The sequence below is a fragment of the Macaca mulatta genome, chromosome 5, assembly GCF_049350105.2.
Source record: "Macaca mulatta isolate MMU2019108-1 chromosome 5, T2T-MMU8v2.0, whole genome shotgun sequence".
Taxonomy (NCBI): domain Eukaryota; kingdom Metazoa; phylum Chordata; class Mammalia; order Primates; family Cercopithecidae; genus Macaca; species Macaca mulatta.
In genome coordinates this window covers 113,204,136-113,226,064 of record NC_133410.1, presented here as the reverse complement: position 1 = coordinate 113,226,064, position 21,929 = coordinate 113,204,136, and the positions used below count along the sequence as shown (strand labels likewise).

The window sequence follows — 21,929 nt, the reverse complement described above, 5'->3', positions numbered from 1 at the left end:
CGCTTATTGTAATTTCTACAAAAATTAGATCTTTTATAAAAACTCATAGTTTAACTATTGTGCATTCTCTGACAATCTCTCTTCCTCTAGGAATACACTGGGAAACTTCAGCTTAGGGATTCTACCTATTTAATCTTTAGATCCCCAAAATTTTGCATATTGCTCACATTCCTATGTTTGTTTGGTGTGTTTATTATATGTCAAGTTAAAATTTTATTTTTGTGATCTTTATATTGTTATAAAAATTACCAAGGATTGATCATTTTTAGATTTATAAATAACATTATCACAAAGACATTAATCAATCATTTTGAGATGTGACCTTTAAAATTAACTGTGTCTAAATAAATTTGGTTCCATGATAATAATTAAACAATTAAAAATAATGAAATGATAATTTACATATATTTAAATAAAAAACAGTACAAATAGATAACTCCTAACTCCTATCTGCTAACAACAGTAGGAATTATTTGAATTTCTGCCTTGGAAGATAGAAATACCTGTAATAAACAAGAGATAGAAGGTAAATTTTTAGTAAAAATTAAACAAAAAGATTTGGAACTAGTTTTTAGGACCTCTGGAGTATGGGGTTAAACCAACAGGATTTCTCTCTACCCCTCTCTTTTTCTCTCTTTTGTGTACTGATTCCATTTACCATTGCGGAAATTACGCTGACTAGTAACTCCCAGCTCACCTTGTCAACCTCATCAGGATTCAATAGGGGCCTCCTTAGTTCTATTTTTTTTAATGCTCAAGGAAGGACTCAGGATTGTTTCACCGGCACACTCTTTCCAACAATCATTTTGACCAGAGGTGGAGGTAATGTTAAAAAAAAAAAAAAAGGAAACTAATACTGAATCATAGATGGGGATGGGGTACAGAGCTGGAGAAGGATAGCCTTGAAAAGAGGATGATACTATTCAGAGGGCAAGAAAGAAGTATTGGGGAGAGAGAGTAATTTACGTCTGTAGAAGGGATTACAGTAATCACTTGTTATCTGTGGTTTTAACATTATTGTTTTAGATTAATTGCAACAAAAATAATAGTATGGTTTCCTTATGTGTTGATATTTGCAATTTATAACTTTATAAAATAATTTTATAATTAAATTATATAAAATTTATAATGTTATTGAGAAAAAATTGAATCACAAATACTCAAGGCTGATGATCAATACTAAAACAGAACAAAACAAAGCAAAGCAAAACTTAATTCAACACTCACCACATACAATACAAGAAATAAGTCAGGGATGAAATTATTTTATTTTATTTTACTTTAAGTTCTGAGACACATGTGCTGAACGTGCAGGTTCATTACATAGCTATACATTTGCCATGGTTGTTTGCTGTACCTATCAACCCGTCATCTAGGTTTTAAGCCCTTCATGCATTAGGTATTTGTCCTAATGCTCTACCTCCCCTTGTCCCCCACCCACCAACAGGCCCTGGTGTATGATTTTCCCCTCCCTGTGTCCATGTGTTTGCTTTGTTCAACTCCGACTTATCAGTAAGAACTTGTGGTGTTTGGTTTTCCATTCCTGTGTTAGTTTGCTGAGGATTATGATTTCCAGCTTCATCCATGTCCCTGCATAAGGCATGAACTCATTCTTTTGTATGGATGTATAGTATTCAGTTGTGTACATGTGCCACATTTTCTTTATCCAGTCTATCAGTGATGGACATTTGGGTTAGTTCCAAGTCTCTGCTATTGTAAATAGTGCTGCAATAAACAGACGTGTGCATGTGTCTTTATAGTAGAATGATTTATAATCCTTTGGGTCTATACCCAGTAATGGGATTGCTGGGTCAAATGGTATTTTTGGTTTTCTGTCTTCTAGAATGGTTGAACTAATTTACACTCCAACCAACTGTAAAAATATTCCTATTTTTCCGCATCCTTATCAGCATCTGTTGTTTCCAGACACTTTATGATCACCATTCTAACTGGCATGAGATGACATCTCACTGTGGTTTTGATTTGCATTTCTCTACTGACCAGGGATAATGAGCTTTTTTTCATGTTTGTTGGCTGCATAAATGTCTTCTTTTGAGAGGTGTCTGTTCATATCTTTCGCTCACTTTTTGATGGGATTGTTGTTTTATTCTTGTAAATTTGTATAAGTTCCTTGTAGGTTCTGGATATTAGCCCTTTGTCAGATTGATAGATTGCAAAACTTTTCTGACATTTTGTAGGTTACCTGTTCACTCTGATAATAGTTTCTTTTGCTGGGCAGAAACTCTTTAGTTTAATTAGATTCCATTTGTCAAGTTTGGCTTTTGTTGCAATTGATTTTGGTGTTTTAGTCATGAAGTCTATGCCCATGCCTATGTCCTGAATGGTATTGCCTAGGTTTTCTTCTAGGGTTTTTATGGTTTTAGGTTTCACTTTTATGTCTTTAACGCTTCTTTACTTAATTTTTGTATAACGTTTAAGGAAGTGGTCCAGTTTCAGTTTTCTATATATGACTAGCCAGTTCTCCCAGTTCCATTTATTAAATAGGGAATCTTTTCCCCATTGCTTGTTTTTGTCAGATTTATCAAAGATCAAATGGTTGTAGATATGTGGTGTTATTTCTGAGGCTTCTGTTATGTTCCATTTATTTATTTATTTATTTATTATTTAAAATTATTATTATACTCTAAGTTCTAGGGTACATGTGTATAACGTGCAGGTTTGTTACATATGTATACTTGTGCCATGTTGCTGTGCTGCACCCATCAACTCGTCAGCACCCATCAACTCGTCATTTACATCAGGTATAACTCCCAATGCCATCCCTCCCCCTTCCCCCCTCCCCATGATAGGCCCTGGTGTGTGATGTTCCCCTTCCCGAGTCCAAGTGATCTCATTGTTCAGTTCCCACCTATGAGTGAGAATATGCGGTGTTTGGTTTTCTGTTCTTGTGATAGTTTGCTAAGAATGATGGTTTCCAGCTGCATCCATGTCCCTACAAAGGACACAAACTCATCCTTTTTTATGGCTGCATAGTATTCCATGGTGTATATGTGCCACATTTTCTTAATCCAATCTGTCACTGATGGACATTTGGGTTGATTCCAAGTCTTTGCTATTGTGAATAGTGCCGCAATAAACATACGTGTGCATGTGTCTTTATAGCAGCATGATTTAAAATCCTTTGGGTATATACCCAGTAATGGGATGGCTGGGTCATATGGTACATCTAGTTCTACATCTTTGAGGAATCGCCATACTGTTTTCCATAATGGTTGAACTAGTTTACAATCCCACCAACAGTGTAAAAGTGTTCCTATGTCTCTACATCCTCTCCAGCACCTGTTGTTTCCTGACTTTTTAATGATCGCCATTCTAACTGGTGTGAGATGGTATCTCATTGTGGTTTTGATTTGCATTTCTCTGATGGCCAGTGATGATGAGCATTTTTTCATGTGTCTGTTGGCTGTATGAATGTCTTCTTTTGAGAAATGTCTGTTCATATCCTTTGCCCACTTTTTGATGGGGTTGTTTGTTTTTTTCTTGTAAATTTGTTTGAGTTCTTTGTAGGTTCTGGATATTAGCCCTTTGTCAGATGAGTAGATTGCAAAAATTTTCTCCCATTCTGTAGGTTGCCTGTTCACTCTGATGGTAGTTTCTTTTGCTGTGCAGAAGCTCTTTAGTTTAATGAGATCCCATTTGTCAATTTTGGCTTTTGCTGCCATTGCTTTTGGTGTTTTAGACATGAAGTCTTTGCCCATGCCTATGTCCTGAATGGTACTACTTAGGTTTTCTTCTAGGGTTTTTATGGTATTAGGTCTAACATTTAAGTCTCTAATACATCTTGAATTATTTTGGTATAAGGAGTAAGGAAAGGATCCAGTTTCAGCTTTCTACTTATGGCTAGCCAGTTTTCCCAGCACTATTTATTAAATAGGGAATCCTTTCCCCATTTCTTGTTTCTCTCAGGTTTGTCAAAGATCAGATGTCTGTAGATGTGTGGTATTATTTCTGAGGACTCTGTTCTGCTCCATTGGTCTATATCTCTGTTTTGGTACGAGTACCATGCTGTTTTGGTTACTGTAGCCTTGTAGTATAGTTTGAAGTCAGGTAGCGTGATGCCTCCAGCTTTGTTCTTTTGACTTAGGATTGTCTTGGCAATGCGGGCTCTTTTTTGGTTCCATATGAACTTTAAAGCAGTTTTTTCCAATTCTGTGAAGAAACTCATTGGTAGCTTGATGGGGATGGCATTGAATCTATAAATTACCTTGGGCAGTATGGCCATTTTCACGATATTGATTCTTCCTATCCATGAGCATGGAATGTTCTTCCATTTGTTTGTGTCTTCTTTTATTTCACTGAGCAGTGGTTTGTAGTTCTCCTTGAAGAGGTCCTTTACATCCCTTGTAAGTTGGATTCCTAGGTATTTTATTCTCTTTGAAGCAATTGTGAATGGAAGTTCATTCCTGATTTGGCTCTCTGTTTGTCTGTTACTGGTGTATAAGAATGCTTGTGATTTTTGCACATTAATTTTGTATCCTGAGACTTTGCTGAAGTTGCTTATCAGCTTAAGGAGATTTTGGGCTGAGACAATGGGGTTTTCTAAATATACAATCATGTCATCTGCAAACAGGGACAATTTGACTTCTTCAAATTGAAGGGCTGTTGAATTTTGTCAAAAGCCTTTTCTGCATCTATTGAGATAATCATGTGGTTCTTGTCTTTGGTTCTGTTTATATGCTGGATTATGCTTGATTATATATGTATCATAAAACAGTATTCTCTTTGTAAGTGTGGGGGGTTGTTTCCAGGACCCCCTGTGGATACCAAAATCTGTTTATGCTCATGTTCTTCATATAAAATGGCATCATATTTGCATATAGCCCATGCATATTCTGTGTACTTTAAATCCTCTCTAGATTATTTATAGTACCTAATACAATGCCTTAATATCACTTCTTTCTCATGAGTTCAATGTAGTACTTGATGCAAGGCAAATTCAAATTTTGCTTCTAAAACATTTCTGGATTTATTTTTTCAAATTTTTTGATCAGCAGTTGATTGAATCCACAAATGTGGAACCCATGGATATGGAGGGATGACTGTAATTTTATTTGAGTTTCTCTTTCTTGGAATTCTTAGAGAAATATGACTCTAGATGTCTATTTCCCTCATAAGATTTGGAAATTTTTCAGCCATTGTGTTTTTTAAAGAAGCCGTCTGTATTAGTCCATTCTCATGCTGCTATAAAGAACTGCCTGAGTGTGGGTAATTTATAAAGAAAGCGATTTAATTGACTCACAGTTCCACATAGCTGGGAGGCCTCAGGAAACTTACAATCATGGTGGAAGGGGAAGCAAATATGTCCTTCACATGATAGCAGGAAGGAGAACTGCGGAGCGAGGGAGGGAAAGCTTCTCATAAAACCATCAGATCTCATGAGAACTCACCTACTATCATGAGAACAACAGCATGGGGGAAACCACCCCCATTGTTCAATTACTTCCCACCAGGTTCTTCTCACAACATATGGGGATTATTGGAACTAAAATTCAAGATGAGATTTGAGTGGTGACATGGCCAAACCATATGACCTTCTCCTTCCTTTATCTTTGTCTTCTACTTCTGGAACTCCCATAATTAGAGTACTAATATGCTTGATATTGTCCTGTAGGTCCCTTGTTCTTTCTTCACTCTTTTTTATTCTATTGTAGATTTGTTTCCCTAATTGCCTAATTTCAAATTACCTGTCTTTGAGATTGCTAATCCTTTCTTCTGCATCAAGTCTGCTATTGAAGCTCATTATTAAAATTTTCAGTTTTGCTATTGTATTCTTCACCTACAGAATTTCAATTTGGTTCTTTTTTATGGTTTCTATGTTTTATTAAACTTCCAGTTTTGTTTATTCATTGTCTTTTTAAATTTCATATAATTGTGTTTCTTTAATCTCGTTGAGCTTCTTTAAGATGATTATTCTGAATTTTGTTTCAGACAATATATAGATCTCCATTCCTTTGGGACCAGTTGCTGGATCTTTATTAGTTTCGTTTGATGGTTTCATGTGTGCCTATTTCTTTATTATCTGTTTAGCCTTGCAATGGTGTCTGTGGTTTTGAAGGAAAAAACACCTTTTACAGTATATATAGACCATTTTCTGCAGATTAAGGCCTTTTTCTGTTAGGTTCTTAGGCTGATGAGATTGTCTTCAGGATTGTGGTTGGAACCAGGTCACATGTCTGCCACTAGGTCAGGAGCAGGGTTCACAGTTGGCAGTACAACGGGGGACCTCTAGTTGATAGGGATCCTATCCATCCTTGGGTGCATTGGATTGTCACCAAGACACACAAAGGGAAGCCTATCAGACTAACAGCAGACCTTTTGGCAGAAACTCTCCAAGCCAGAAGAGAGTGGGGGCCAATATTCAACGTTCTTAAAGAAAAGAATTTACAACCCAGAATTTCATATCCTGCCAAACCAAGTTTCATACGTGAAGGAGAAATAAAATCCTTTACAGACAAGCAAATGCTTAGAGATTTTGTCACCACCAGGCCTGCCCTACAAGAGATCCTGAAGGAAGCACTAAACATGGAAAGGAACAACAAGTACCAGCCATTGCAAAAACATGTCAAAATGTAAACTCCATTGATGCTAGGAAGAAACTGCATCAACTAGCAAGCAAAATAACCAGCTAATATCATGACAGGATCAAGTTCACACTTAACAATATTAACCTTAAATATAAATGGACTAAATGATCCAATTAAAAGACACAGACTGGCAAACTGGATAAAGAGTCAAGACCCATCAGTTTGCTGTATTCAGGAGACCCATCTCACATGCAGAGACACACATAGGCTCAAAATAAAGGGATGGAGGAAGATCTACCAAGTAAATGGAAAACAAAAAAAAAAAAGCAGGGGTTGCAATCCTAGTGTCTGATAAAACAGACTTTAAACCATCAAAGATCAAAAGAGACAAAGAAGGCCATTACATAATGGTAAACGGATCAATTCATCAGGAAGAGCTAACTATCCTAAATATATATGCACCCAAAACAGGAGCACCTAGATTCATAAAGCAAGTCCTTAGAGAATTACAAAGAGACTTAGACTCCCATACAATAATAATGGGAGACTTCAACACCCCACTCTCAACATTAGACAGATCAATGAGACAGAAAGTTAACAAGGATATCCAGGAATTGAACTCAACTCTGCACCAAGTGGACCTAATAGACATCTACAGAACTCTTCACCGCAAATCAACAGAATATACATTCTTCTCAGCACCACATCATACTTACTCCAAAATTGACCACGTAATTGGAAGTAAAGCACTCCTCAGCAAATGTAAAAGAACAGAAATTATAACAAACTGTCTCTCAGACCACAGTGCAATCAAACTAGAACTCAGGACTAAGAAACTCAATCAAAACTTCTCAACTACATGGAAACTGAACAACCTGCTCCTGAATGACTACTGGGTACATACAAAATGAAGGCAGAAATAAAGATGTTCTTTGAAATCAACGAGAACAAAGATACAACATACCAGAATCTCTGGGACACATTTAAAGCAGTGTGTAGAGGGAAATTTATAGCACTAAATGCCCACAAGAGAAAGCAGGAAAGATCTAATGTTGACACCCTAACATCACAATTAAAAGAACTAGAGAAGCAAGAGCAAACACATTCAAAAGCTAGCAGAAGGCAAGAAATAACTAAGATCAGAGCAGAACTGAAGGAGATAGAGACACAAAAAAACCTCTAAAAAATCAATGAATCCAGGAGCTGGTTTTTTGAAAAGATGAACAAAATTGATAGGCCACTAGAAAGACTAATAAAGAAGAAAAGAGAGAAGAATTAAATAGATGCAATAAAAAATGATAAAGGAGATATCACCACTGACCCCACAGAAATACAAACTACCATCAGAAAATACTATAACCTCTACACAAATAAACTAGAAAACCCAGAAGAAATGGATAATTTCCTGGACACTTACACTCTCCCAAGACTAAACCAGGAAGAAGTTGAATTCCTGAATAGACCAATAGCAGGCTCTGAAGTTGAGGCAATAATTAATAGCCTACCAACCAAAAAAAGTCCAGGACCAGATGGATTCACAGCCAAATTCTACCAGAGGTACAAGAAGGAGTTGGTATCATTCCTTCTGAAACTATTCCAATCAATTGAAAAAGAGGGAATCCTCCCTAACTTATTTTATGAGGCCAACATCATCCTGATACCAAAGCCTGAGAGAGATACAACAAAAAAAGAGAATTTTAGACCAATATCCCTGATGAACATCGATGCAAAAATCCTCAATAAAATACTGGCAAACTGAATCCAGCAGCACATCAAAAACCTTATCCACCATGACCAAGGGGCATCATCCCTGGGATGCAAGGTTGGTTCAACATACACAAATCAATAAACATAATCCAGCATATAAATGGAACCAAAGTCAAAAACCACATGATTATCTCGATAGAGGCAGAAAAGGCCTTTGACAAAATTCAACAGCCTTTCATGGTAAAAGCTCTCAGTAAATTTGGTATTGATGGAATGTATCTCAAAATAATAAGAGCTATTTATGACAAACCCACAGCCAATATCATTCTGAATGGGCAAAAACTGGAAAAATTCCCTTTGAAAACTGGCACAAGACAGGGAGGCCCTCTCACACCACTCCTATTCAACATAGTGTTGGAAGTTCTGGCTAGGGCAATTAGGCAAGAGAAAGAAATCAAGGGTATTCAGTTAGGAAAAGAAGAAGTCAAATTGTCCCTCTTTGCAGATGACATGATTGTATATTTAGAAAACCCCACTGTCTCAGCCCAAAATCTCAAGCTGATAAGCAACTTCAGCAAAGTCTCACGATACAAAATTAATGTGCAAAAATCACAAGCATTCTTACACACCAGTAACAGACAAACAGAGAGCCAAATCAGGAATGAACTTCCATTCACAATTGCTTCAAAGAGAATAAAATACCTAGGAATCCAACTTACAAGGGATGAAAAGGACCTCTTCAAGGAGAACTACAAACCACTGCTCAGTGAAATAAAAGAAGACACAAACAAATGGAAGAACATTCCATGCTCGTGGATAGGAAGAATCAATATTGTGAAAATGGACATACTGTCCAAGGTAATTTATAGATTCAATGCCATCCCCGTTAGGTTACCAACGACTTTCTTCACAGAATTGGGAAAAACTGCTTTAAAGTTCATATGGAATCAAAAAAGACCCTGCATTGCCAAGACACTCCTAGCCAAAAGCACAAAGCTGGAGGCATCACGCTACCTGACTTCAAACTATACTACAAGGCTACAGTAACCAAAACAGCATGGTACTGGTACCAAAACAGAGATATAGACCAACGAAACAGAACAGAGCCCTCAGAAATAATACCACACATCTACAGCCATCTGATCTTTGACAAACCTGACAAAAACAAGAAATGGGGAAAAGATTCCCTATTTAATAAATAGTGCTGGGAAAACTGGCTAGCCATAAGTAGAAAGCTGAAACTGGATCCTTTCCTTACTCCTTATACGAAAATTAATTCAAGATGGATTAGAGACTTAAATGTTAGACCTAAAACCATAAAAACCCTCGAAGAAATCCTAGGCAATACCATTCAGGACATAGGCATGGGCAAGGACTTCATGTCTAAAACACCAAAAGCAATGGAAACAAAAGCCAAAATTGATAAATGGGATCTAATTAAACAAAAGAGCTTCTGCACAGCAAAAAAAACTACCATCAGAGTGAATAGGCAACCTACAGAATGGGAGAATGTTTTTGCAATCTATTCATCTGACAAAGGGCTAATATCCAGAACCTATAAAGAACTCAATCAAATTTACAAGAAAAAAACAATCTCATCAAAAAGTAGGCAAAGGATATGAACAGACACTTCTCAAAAGAAGACATTCATACAGCCAACAGACACATGAAAAAATGCTGATCATCACTCGCCATCAGAGAAATGCAAATCAAAACCACAATGAGATACCATCTCACACCAATTAGAACGGCAATCATCAAAAATCAGGAAACAACAGGTGCTAGAGAGGATATGGAGAAACAGGAACACTTTTACACTGTTGGTGGGACTGTAAACTAGTTCAACCATTATGGAAAACAGTATGGCGATTCCTCAAGGATCTAGAACTAGAAATACCATTTGACCCAGCCGTCCCATTACTGGGGATATACCCAAAGGATTATAAGTCATGCTGCTATAAAGACACATGCACAAGTATGTCTATTGTGGCACTATTCACAATAGCAAAGACTAGGAATCAACTCAAATGTCCATTGGTGACAGACTGGATTAAGAAAATGTGGCACATACATACCATGGAATAGTATGCAGCCATAATAAAGGATGAGTTCGTGTCCTTTGTAGGCACATGGATGCAGCTGGAAACCATCATTCTCACCAAACTATCACAAGAACAGAAAACCAAATACCACATGTTCTCACTCATAGGTGGGAACTGAACAATGAGATCATTTGGACACAGGAAGGGGATCATCACACACCAGGTCCTATTGTTGGGGGGGGGTAGCATTAGGAGATATACCTAATGTAAATGACGAGTTAATGGGTGCAGCACACCAACATGGCACATGTATACATATGTAACAAAACTGCACGTTGTGCACATGTACCCGAGAACTTTAAGTATTTAAAAAAAAAAAAAAAAAGCAGTCACTTGTGTTATACATTAACCAGTCATCACATAGGGCTATTTGCATTGAAACATCACATTATGCTCTGTAAATATGTACAATTACTAATGTCAATTATGAATAAAAGTAATCAAAATGAAATAAAATTAAAAATCTAGTCATAGTAGCCACACTTCATGTTAAACAGCTTCATGTGGCTAATGGCTATTGCTCTATATCATAGATATAGAACATTCTCATCATCAGAAAAAGTCCTATTAGACATTGCTGAACTCTAGCCAGTCTCAAACTCAGACATGTATTTGTGTTCTTCTCATGTGAATATGAAACTTTTTACATGTATTTGTGTCCTTCTCATGTGAATGTATATTGCAAACAGAAGACATTGCTTGACACATAATTATGGAAACCACTCTTAGACATTAGGCATTCTTTCTTTTCTTCCCTTCTTTTCCCTTCAGCCTTGCAGAATAGTCTTCTGTTCCATGTTCTGCTTCTCATAGTCTACCATTTCCTCAACATCACTACAGAGGAGGGTGTTTCAGGGCAGGTGTATTAGTCAGTTTTCACACTGCTGATAAAGGCATACCCGAGACCAGACAATTTACAAAAGAAAGAGGATTAATTGAACTCACAGTTCCACATGGCTGGAGAGGCCTCAAAATCATGGCAGAAGGCAAAGAGGAGCAAATCACAACTTACGTGGATGTCAGCAGGCAAAACGAGAGGTTGTGCAGAGAAACTCCCATTTTAAAAACCAACAGATCTCATGAGACCCATTCACTATCACGAGAACAGCACGAGAAGGACCTGCCCCTGTGATTCAATCATCTCCCACAGGGTCCCTCTCACAACATGTGGGAATTATGGGAAGTACAAGATGAGATTTTGGTGCGGGCACAGAGCCAAACCGTATCAGGGAAGCCGTCTCGAAGAAGGAGAGAGACCTCTCATTGTTGTTCCTTTGAATTCTTCTACCCAACCTTCTTAGTACCAAGGCTGACAGACAAAAAAAAAAAAAAAAAAAAAAAAGTTTTCTTTCTTTTTTCTTCCAAATTAGTGATCATGCTTTACCATAGGATAAAATATCTGTAATGATATTGAGAATATTAAAATTGGCAGATAACGAAATAATGCCTACTGCCTCTGACCAATGTAAGTGCTGTTACAACAAAATACCATAAACTGGACAGCTTACAAACAACAGAAATGCATTTCTCACAGTTGTGGAGACTGGAAAGTCTTGATCTTGGGATCAAAGTGCCAGCAAATTAGGTGGCTGCCATGGGGTCACTCTGGTTCATAGATAATACCTTCTTGCTATGTTTGCATATGGTAGAAGGGAAAATCTCTGAGCTCTTCAACCCCTTACCAGGGTGCTAAACCCATTAACGAAGGCTCCACATATATGAACTAATCACCTCCTAAAGACCCCACCTTGTAATACCCTTATTGGGAATTAGGCTTCAACATATTAACTTTGGGGGGACACAAAAATTCAAACCATAGCACCATTCAAACTATTATGTTGACCTGAATATGACTACACTAACCACTAGAATTTTAAGTGCATTCTAGTAAGGGAGGCCAAGGCAGGCAGATTACCTGGGGTCAGAAGTTCGAGACAAGCCTGGCCAACATAGTGAAACCCTGTCTCTACTAAAAATACAAAAGCTAGCCAGGCATGGTGGCAGACACCTGTAATCTCAGCTACTCAGGAGGCTGAAGCAGGAGAATTGCTTGAACCCGGGAGGCGGAGATTGCAGTGAGCCAAGATCATGCCACTGCACTCCAGCCTGGGTGAGAGAGCAAGTCTCCATCTCAAAGAAAAAAAAAAAATAGTTTCCAAGAAAGCTCAAAATACCAGATTTTGAGGAATAAATTGGGGAAAGTAGCAACTAAATGTTTTTAAAACAACTTTCTTATTTTGTCTTCAGCAGGGATATTGGTGAAAGTGACTACAAATACATGTTAACTTCCTGATTTCAGTGGGAATGCATTAAGTACAAGTATGTATGTAGCCTCCAGGCACACAGTGGGATGGGTATCATAATAACCAACTGGATTCATTTGCAGTTAGCATTCTAATAAGCATATGACCTAAATATGAATCTTCATCTATAGTTGAAAAATTATAAGGTTGATAGAAATAAAGCCCATTAAATTTGTACTTAAATTATAAAATAAAAAGAAAACAAAAAAAAAATATGGACCTCTACTTATGATTAACAATTCATAAATCCCTAAAATTAAATAGAATGCTAGGCAAAGTAAACTTTGAAATGATATCTTGTAGTGTTTATCATCTTGCTGAGTCTACTGTAAGTAATACCACAGTTGAAAGTAAAGTAAAATGAAATTAAAACCAAAAAAAACAAAAACCAAAAAACAGTACTATTGAGAGAAGACAGACTTAGCCATAAAACTACTCTGCATTCATTTCTCAGACCTGATTTATTTTTACTAGCATATATTTAAGGGATACAAGTGCAGTTTTGTATACAAGGATATATTGAGTAGAGGTGAAGTCTGTGTGTATATATATGGTGTGTGTGTATATATATGCACTATATATACGCTATACATATATGTGTGCATATATATTTGGTTTGTATACATATTGTGGTGGTGGTATGTGCACATATATATGGTGATGTGTGTACATATATGTGTTTGGGTTTGTGTATGTATATACAAAGAAATAAATAATCTCTCTACAGTAAACACATACACACACGATGGAATACTCTTTAGCCAGGCCGGGCATGGTGGCTCATGCCTGTAATCCCAGCACTTTGGGAGGCCGAGGTGGGTGGATCACCTGAGGTCAGAAGTTCGAAACCAGCCTGGCCAACATGGTGAAACCCCGTCTGTACTAAAAATACAAAAAATTAGCCGGGTGTGGTGGTGGGTGCCTATAATCCCAGCTACTCAGGAGGCTGAGGCAGGAGAATTGCTTGATTCTGGGAGGCAGAGGTTGCACTCCAGCCTGGGCAACAAGAGCGAAACTCCATCTCAAAACAAACAAACAAAAAGAATGAAATAATGTCTTTCAGTAACATGGATGGAACTGGAGGCTAAATCTTTAGTGAACAACTCAGAAACAGAAAGTCTCATGACCTCTCATTGCAGTTTTAATTTGCATTTCTCTGATGATTGCTGATGTTGAGCAGTTTTTCATGTTTATTGGGCGCTTCTATGTCTTCTTTTGAAAACTGTCTGTTCATATCATTTTCCCACTTTTTATTGGGGTTGTTTTTTGAGTTTTTTGAGTTTCTTACAGATTGTAAATATTAACCCTTTGTAAGATGCAGTTTGCAAATACATTTTCCATTCTTTATGTTGCCTGTTTACTGTTTCTTTCACTGCACAGAAGATTTGTAGTTTAATTAAGTCTCATTTGCCTACTTTTGTTTTTATTGTGTTTATTTTTGAGGACTTGGTCATAAATTCTTTTCCTAGGCCAATATTCAGAAGAGTGTTGCCTCAGTTTTCTTCTAGGACTTTCACAGTTCCAGGTCTTACACTTAAGTCTTTATTCCATCTTGAGTTGATTTTTGTGAAAGGAAAAGGATAGGGAGTCCAGAAAAAGGGTGTCTTTTTCCCAGTGCTTTTTAAAAGTTTGTTTTGTTTTGTTTTCTGAGACAGAGTCTCACTCTGTCACCCAGGCTGGAGTATAGTGGCTCAGTCTCAGCTCACTGAAACTTCTGCTGTCCAGATTCAAGTGATTCTCCTGCCTCAGCCTCCTGAGTAGCTGGCATTACAGGCACCTGCCACTGCACCCGGCTAATTTTTGTATTTTTAGTAGAGATGGGGTTTCACCATATTGGTCAGGCTGGTCTTAAACTCTTGACTTCATGATCCACCTGCCTTAGCCTCCTAAAGTGCTGGGATTACAGGCATGAGCCACTGCACCCGGCCTTCTCAGTGTTTATTATTATTATTATTTTTAACAGAGTCTCACTCTGTCACCCAGGCTGGAGTGCAGTGGTGCAGTCTCAGCTCACTGTAACCTCCGCTGCCCAGGTTCAAGTGATTCTCCTGCCTCAGCCTCCTGAGTAGCTGGGATTACAGGCACCTGCCACTGGGCCTGGCTAATTTTTGTATTTTTAGTAGAGATGGGGTTTCGCCATATTGCTCAGGCTGGTCTTGAACTCCTGACCTCATAATCCACCCATCTCGGCCTCCCACAATGCTGGGATTACAGGCATACACCACCATGCGCAGCTTTCCCAGTGTATTTTTTTCTACTTTGCCAAATATCATTTGGCTGTAGATATGTGGCTTTATTTTGGGGGTATTCTCTTCTGTTTCATTTATCTATGTGTCTATTTTAATACCAGTACCATGCTGTTTTACTATAGATTTGTAGTATAATTTGAGGTCAGGTAATGTAATGCAGCCCATCAATTGAAAAACTGTTGTATTATTGTGTGACAGCTTGACCGATACCCTTGAAGAAGAATCTTTCTATAGTACATACATGTAAATTGATCTTACCCTCTAATCTTCTTAAATTTATCCATGTCATTTATTCAGATAACCAGATAAGAGGAAAGAGAACTACATAAATATTTTACAGCTTATTTGATAATGACTCTAGTTTCTTGAATCCACAATGCAACTCCAGTCCAACAGTCACAATACATGATAATAAGTGTCAGATGATAAAAAACGATTAGACCATGATATGTCTGATTGTGAAATTTTGAATCCTACAAGGTGTCACTTCAAGTTATAGAGGCTATACTTAAATAATTACCTCTTACAATTACAGCAACTTTTTGCTGACTTCTTCACTTATGGAAAAGAAAATATAGTGGTAAAGAGGTTCAGCTGTAAATCGTATAATCTCCCATTCCCAACCAAAATTATGACAGTAATTATAAAACCCCACCTTAACTATGGGATTTCAGAAAGATTGGTGACCCCACCTAAGAACAGATAGACACAAGGTTTTAAAATTATATTTATCTTTCACTGGGCAGCTTGGACTATGCAGAATGTCAACGAAATACAGAAATTAAAATTAGTTTCACTTTCCTGTACTACCTGATCCATTTTAATCAATCAGTGTCTGCAATTGCAGCTGCTGCTCTACATGTGGTTTTTCTTCTGAAACAAATCAAGCATCTCACGGCAAAGAATATATAGCCATTAAAGTGATGACGATCTGTCTTCATTTGACAAAATATATAGACATGGACTATTTTCAACTGGCAAAGACAACAGTATGCAACAGTACCTTCACTATCGTACATTAGCAGTATCTTAACTCTTTTATTTTGTCATGAGTATTCAACCAAACCTTGCACTAACATATTATCCTGATAAAACATTGAGAAAAGGAAAAAATCGTTTCATACAACACATGAAATTCATAAGAATATTAGTATATAAATCCACACAAAATATAAACATAGCTTGACACTTCATATACAATTTCTGGGTTGTAATTGACCAGTTTATGTTAGCCAAGCCTCCCAAACAGGATTGAATTTATGGAGAAACATGAATTTATGGACAATAAAATACGATTGCAAAACATTTGCTTAAAGTATTAATTAGAAGATGAAGAGAGACGAAAGATTAGAAAAATGAAGAGAGATGAAAATTGAATTAGTGCCTTGAAAGATCCAAAAAGGATCTCTGGAGAATACAGTGCAAAAAACTAAAATTGTAGAAGTTAAAATACATAGACATGATTCAAAGTATTAAGACACACCCTGGTCAAATCGGTCAACTTAAAACAAAAATAATTAAAGCTTATAATTCCATACAGATTTTTTAAATGGCTCACTGCAGTGAATAAAGCCAACACTGACATAATTCTTTTTTAAAATATATATCACCTTGTTATTTTGAAAAAATAATATATACATGATTAAGTTAATATGATGTCAACTAGAACAGTATTTAAAAAAAAAAAAAAAAAAAAGGCTTCCCTTCCATTGAGGACCTCTAGTGTTCCAGTTTCCCACTTCAGGGACAGCACCATTACTGAGTTTTATTTTTCACCTATCCTTCCAGAAGATAAACCACACATTTGCATATCCTGCACTGTTTTATATCTCCCACTGTATTAGGGTTCTCCAGAGGGACAGAACTAATAAGATATATGCATACGTGAAAGAGAGTTTATTAGAAAGAATTTGCTCACATGATCACAAGGTGAAGTCCCACGATAGGCCATCTGCAAGCTGGGGAAAAAAGAATCCAGTAGTGGCTCAGTCTAAGTCCAAAAGCCTCAAAAGCAAGGAATCTGAAAATGCAGACTTCAGTCTGTGGCCAAAGGCCCAAGAGTCCCGGGAGAACTACTGGTGTAAGTCAAAGAGTTCAAAGGCTGGAAAACCTGGAGTCTGACGTGCTGGCTGCTTTGCTCTAGCTTGGCTGGCAGCCAATTGGATGGTGCCCACCCACACTGAGGGCGGGTCTTCCTCTCCCAGTCCACCAACTCAAATGTCCATCTCCTCTTGCAACACCCTCACAGACACACCCCAAAACAATACTTTACCAACTATCTAGGCATCCTTCAATCCAATCAGACTGACAACTAATATTAACCATCACACCCACCGTCCCACTGATTGCTTAAAAATATGTTGGAGATTGTCCTGTATTCGCACATATAGAGATGCCTCATTCTTGTGAAAGTTGCCGTAGTATTCCTGAATGTGCTGTAATATACTGAACCTGTCATCTACTGATAGGTATTTAGGTTGCTTTGAGTCTTTTGCTTTCACCAAAAATGCTTGAACCTGATTTTTAACATACTGATACATTATATCTAAAGAATAAAATTCCCAGAAGTAAAATTTCTTTCAAAGATAAATTTATTTTAAGGAGATTATGAAATTTGAACTTTTTATGGGAAGTAAACACACTTAAGGGGGGCAAAAATATATGTGCAGGTTCAGTGAATCATTGCAAAGCAGACACCTGCGTAACCAGTGCTTAGGTTAAGACGGAGATTTTTGTCTGCACAGAAGGCCTTTTCCTGTGTCCTGTTTCCCTTCACTACTTCCTTTAATACTACAGTATAGTTTTTCTTGCTTTTGAACTTTACACAATTGATTTACACAGTGTATAATTTTGTATCTGGCTTCTTTTGCTATTCTTTGTATTTGTGAAGATTATCCATGTTATTTCATCTAATTGTTTATAGGTCATTTTATTGGTGTATATTATTTCATTCAATGCATATAGCACAACTCATTTATCCAATCTTCTGTGGGTGGACATTTGTTTTCTAATTTGGCTATTTTGAACCATTCTCCTATAAATACAACACCACTGGCATATGCCTTTATAAGTGGATTGTCAAGTCATAGATTCTGTGTATGTTTAACTTTAATATATAACACCAAACTGTTTTCCAAACTTCTCTCTGTCTAGATGATGGGGTCATTAATAACGCAAACCTCAGCATCACACGATACACCCATGTAACAAACCTGCACATGTATCGCCTAAATAAAGTTGAAATTATTTAAAAAGTAAATAAAATAGTGATATTACCATTTGCATGAATGTAGAATAATGGAAATTCTTATAAATGCTGGCATAAACATGAATTTGAGAATCGTTATTTGCAACATGAGATGACACAATCCAACATATCCACTCTCACTCTTATTATTGCCTTCCTACATCCCACTCCTATGTCCACCCTATCCCAAACTCTGGGATAATTCCTTATACTTTTGTACTCAGATAGTCCTCATTCAGGAAGAATTTCCTGACATCCATGATTGTGCATAGTAAGTACATAGTAACCTGTGAAATCACTGTCCTTGTAAGTTGATCATCCTCTCTCTCCCATAAAATTTCAGTTTACTTGAGAGTAAAAAAATGTGGTGAGTTCATCTATAAATTCCAGAGCCTACTTAGCAGATGTACTTAGCAGATGGCAATTTTTCAATGAGTACGTCTCTATTAATAAAAGAGCAGAATGAATTATTAGTTTAACTTGATGTCAAAATAACCAATTTTCTGATAAGAGACCACATCAAATTTAGCGCTGAAATTAGGAAATGCTGTCATTATGAAACATTCATTGGCAATGATGCCTCTGCAGCAGGAACTCCACAAAGGCGAGGGTCCTAAAATTTAGTATCATGAGATCAACTTTACTAATTAGAATTATTGTGAATTACATAGGCATTATTTGAAAACTTTTAGATAACCAGTTTTCTCACATCTGCTTATTTCAGGGCAGATATCATGTAATCACCAGTATTACTAATATGTATCACTATATAGAAGAAGAATTTACTTATTCTATTGCTACTGAATTCAAAACGTTATCATAGCCAAGTAATAGGGCATTTTCTTAAGTACCACATAAAATGTTCTATTTTATTGTTGTGTTCGTTCTTACTTTTCTATATGTTAACTAAAGTTTTATATCAGCATTCCTTTACCTAGTATTTTAATTCAATATTAGAAAATGTGTTGGTAATGATAACAAAATATCAGATAAAGGTTGACTGCTATCAATTTTCTTTGTGCAACTTTTTTTAGGAAATTAAATGTATTACATCAGAAATTCATGCTTATGGTAAGTCTCTGAAATAACTAAGTCTGGAGAGAAAGAAATAAAAATTGTTTCCCTAGAATGGAGAGACCCTAAATCCATTTTAAAATATTATTTGAAAATATATTAGCATGTGTTTCAGGTTTTTTAAATAATGAAATTATGTCCATCCTTAATTGTGCTTCTATAAAATAAAATATGTTCACTCACAGTCATGAATTACAATATATTCTCCACTATATTATCTGCATGCTCATTAAGACAAACAATTGCTTTGCTCTATGAATTTCTCACTCGGTAAGACAGATGAAACCAGCAAGGAAGGACTTTAAGAACATAAAACTGTACACTACATCCTGAGATAATATTTCAGCTCATCAACTCTAGCTTTTTCCTCCTGCTGCTGGTATTGGTTCAACCACATTCAATTACTTCCTTCTATTCTAACTTGTGGTACCAGGCATGGTGCTGGCACATGTGTGGTTTTCAACTCTTTCCTTCTTGGACAATACAAAAGATATCACAACCCTCTCCCATGCCTTTAATGATTTGTCCTCCTTCTCTAACCAATAATTCATTTCAACTTGAAATTCAACTTGTTTATAGATTCTTTTTTTCCCCACTTGTCTTAGATATAGCCTACATTAATGCATCAGATAAATATTTTTTCTGATAGCCTGTGCTTTGTGGTTTTTAAATGAGCTCAAGTTATAATAATCATATATAATTCAAGTGCCAATTGAATAACTTTTCAGAAAAAGATGAATACTTCTTCAGGAAAAATAATAATGGAACACACTTTGAAAATGGCCAGGCTCTTAAAAAACCAGTATCAAAAAATGATCTGTTTTCAGTTCCAGAGATTAAATGGCTTTGAAACAGCAATTTATCTGATTCTCTGCAGGTATAACGAGGTTTGCTAGGTAAACTGAGATTTGAATCACCACCTTTTCTCGATCATTTCTTAGTCTTTGTTTCCTTTCTGGTAAGGAAAACTTTCCTGATAAGGGAAAACTTCTAGTAAAGGAAAACTACCAATCTGCCAGTAAGACATTTCTTCATTATTAAAACTAGCAAATGGAGATGAGATGGATTTACAAAAAAACCTCCTGTGCCTTTCCTGGGTCAGAAGGAAAAACTATTTCCTGAGTAGAGGCTATAAACATAAAATGAAAAATGTTAACAGGTCCCAGCACACTCCTGGTTTAACAACGTGCTTTTTAGTACAAAAGAATTTATTAAAATGAGTATTCTCAGGTAATGTTGGTCAGGATATGTGCTAACATCAACTATATATTTGCTTGAATATAGAAATACACTGAGTAAACCACAAGTCTCAACATTTTAGGAGTTTCTTCCTAGGTGTATTTGCAATTCAAATTACTCCGAGTAGAAGAAAATGTCATCAAGTACTAGGTAAATGTAATCGGTTACTAGTTTAGTACAACTAGAGTAAAGTTGGAAAGCTTTTTGTAATGATAGATTTTGAAATTTTACTAGAAGACTCCAAAGAAGTTAAATTCCAAATTGTTAATAAAGAAAAATGTGTTTATTTTTGCCACACTATTCAATCTTGGTCTTTACAGTGAGTGTAGGTGCAAAGATGTCCCTTGGTAATAGCTAATTAGATACCGGTGGCCTTGGATGTTTAGTTGAATCTCATTTCTACTGCGTATAAGTCATTTGTATTTGAAATAAACAAAAAAAAAAATTTGGGGGGGATGTAAAAGACACCCCAAAGAATTGTCTTGAAGAAAGAAGAAAACATTATTAATCAAAGGAAGCAATTGAATACTTAGAATAAAATACACTTGACCAGATAGTTTGGGACATTTTACTTTATAATTACTACTTCAATGTATGTTGAAATATAATTTGATAAGTTTAGGTAGTTGGAATAAATAGTCAAAGTCCTCATCTTCAGTCTTGCATATGACTTCTCCGCCAGTTAAATTATGGATTATAAAAATAGCAAGCAACCTTATCTGTGGGTGTTGTTTGACCAGCCACATTGCTAGACACTGGGGTCATAGCAGAAATCTAAACAGTTATTATCTTCGCTCCTAGCAAACTTATAAATCTAATGGGGTAAACACATTTGGTAGTATGACATTTTTCCCTCAGAAATTTAATATTTGGTCTGCTTTGATTTGATTAAAATATATTGTAAGCAAATACTGAGCATTCATTATGTGCCCTATTCTATCATAGGCAAAAGAAAATAATTGATATCTTTAAAATTTTATCAATTTGTAATTTCTCACTTCCTAAAATGGTGTAAGGCAGCAAGATTTTTTATTTAATTCATCATTAGTTATTTTAATAATAAGGATATTGATTATTGAGTTTTCCCCACAAATATAAAAGTAATAAGCAAATTACACTGTTAAAACTGGTAGCTTTAAAGGTAAAAATGTTTCTGTATAACCTATTTTAATAAGTAGTTTTTCATATCATTCATACTTTTTAAAAAGCTACATAATTAATAGATATATATGTGGGCACATTTTCACTGAAACATTATCAATATATTAGACCTGATTGTTGAAAACAGCTATAATAATTGTATTCTTTTATCTTACAGATATTTGTATACATCTGCTACACACATTTTTAAATGAAACATCAAAGAAACTTCCAGTAAAGAAGTTAGTAATCAAAGCAATACAGAAAACAAATCTTCATAAGCACTGAGAAATCAAAAAAATTCCAAAGAAGCATAGTGCCTA

At 36.1% G+C, this 21,929-nt stretch overlaps 1 long non-coding RNA gene across 1 annotated transcript in view; it reads right to left on the bottom strand.

The window, feature by feature from the left end:
- Positions 1–17,052, bottom strand: part of LOC144340989 (uncharacterized) — a 46,861-nt gene extending 29,809 nt beyond the window's left edge. The window contains exon 1 of the long non-coding RNA XR_013417528.1: positions 16,825–17,052. This is a non-coding gene — a long non-coding RNA (uncharacterized LOC144340989). The remainder of the gene's footprint in view (positions 1–16,824) is intronic.
- Positions 17,053–21,929: the final 4,877 nt, after the last annotated feature.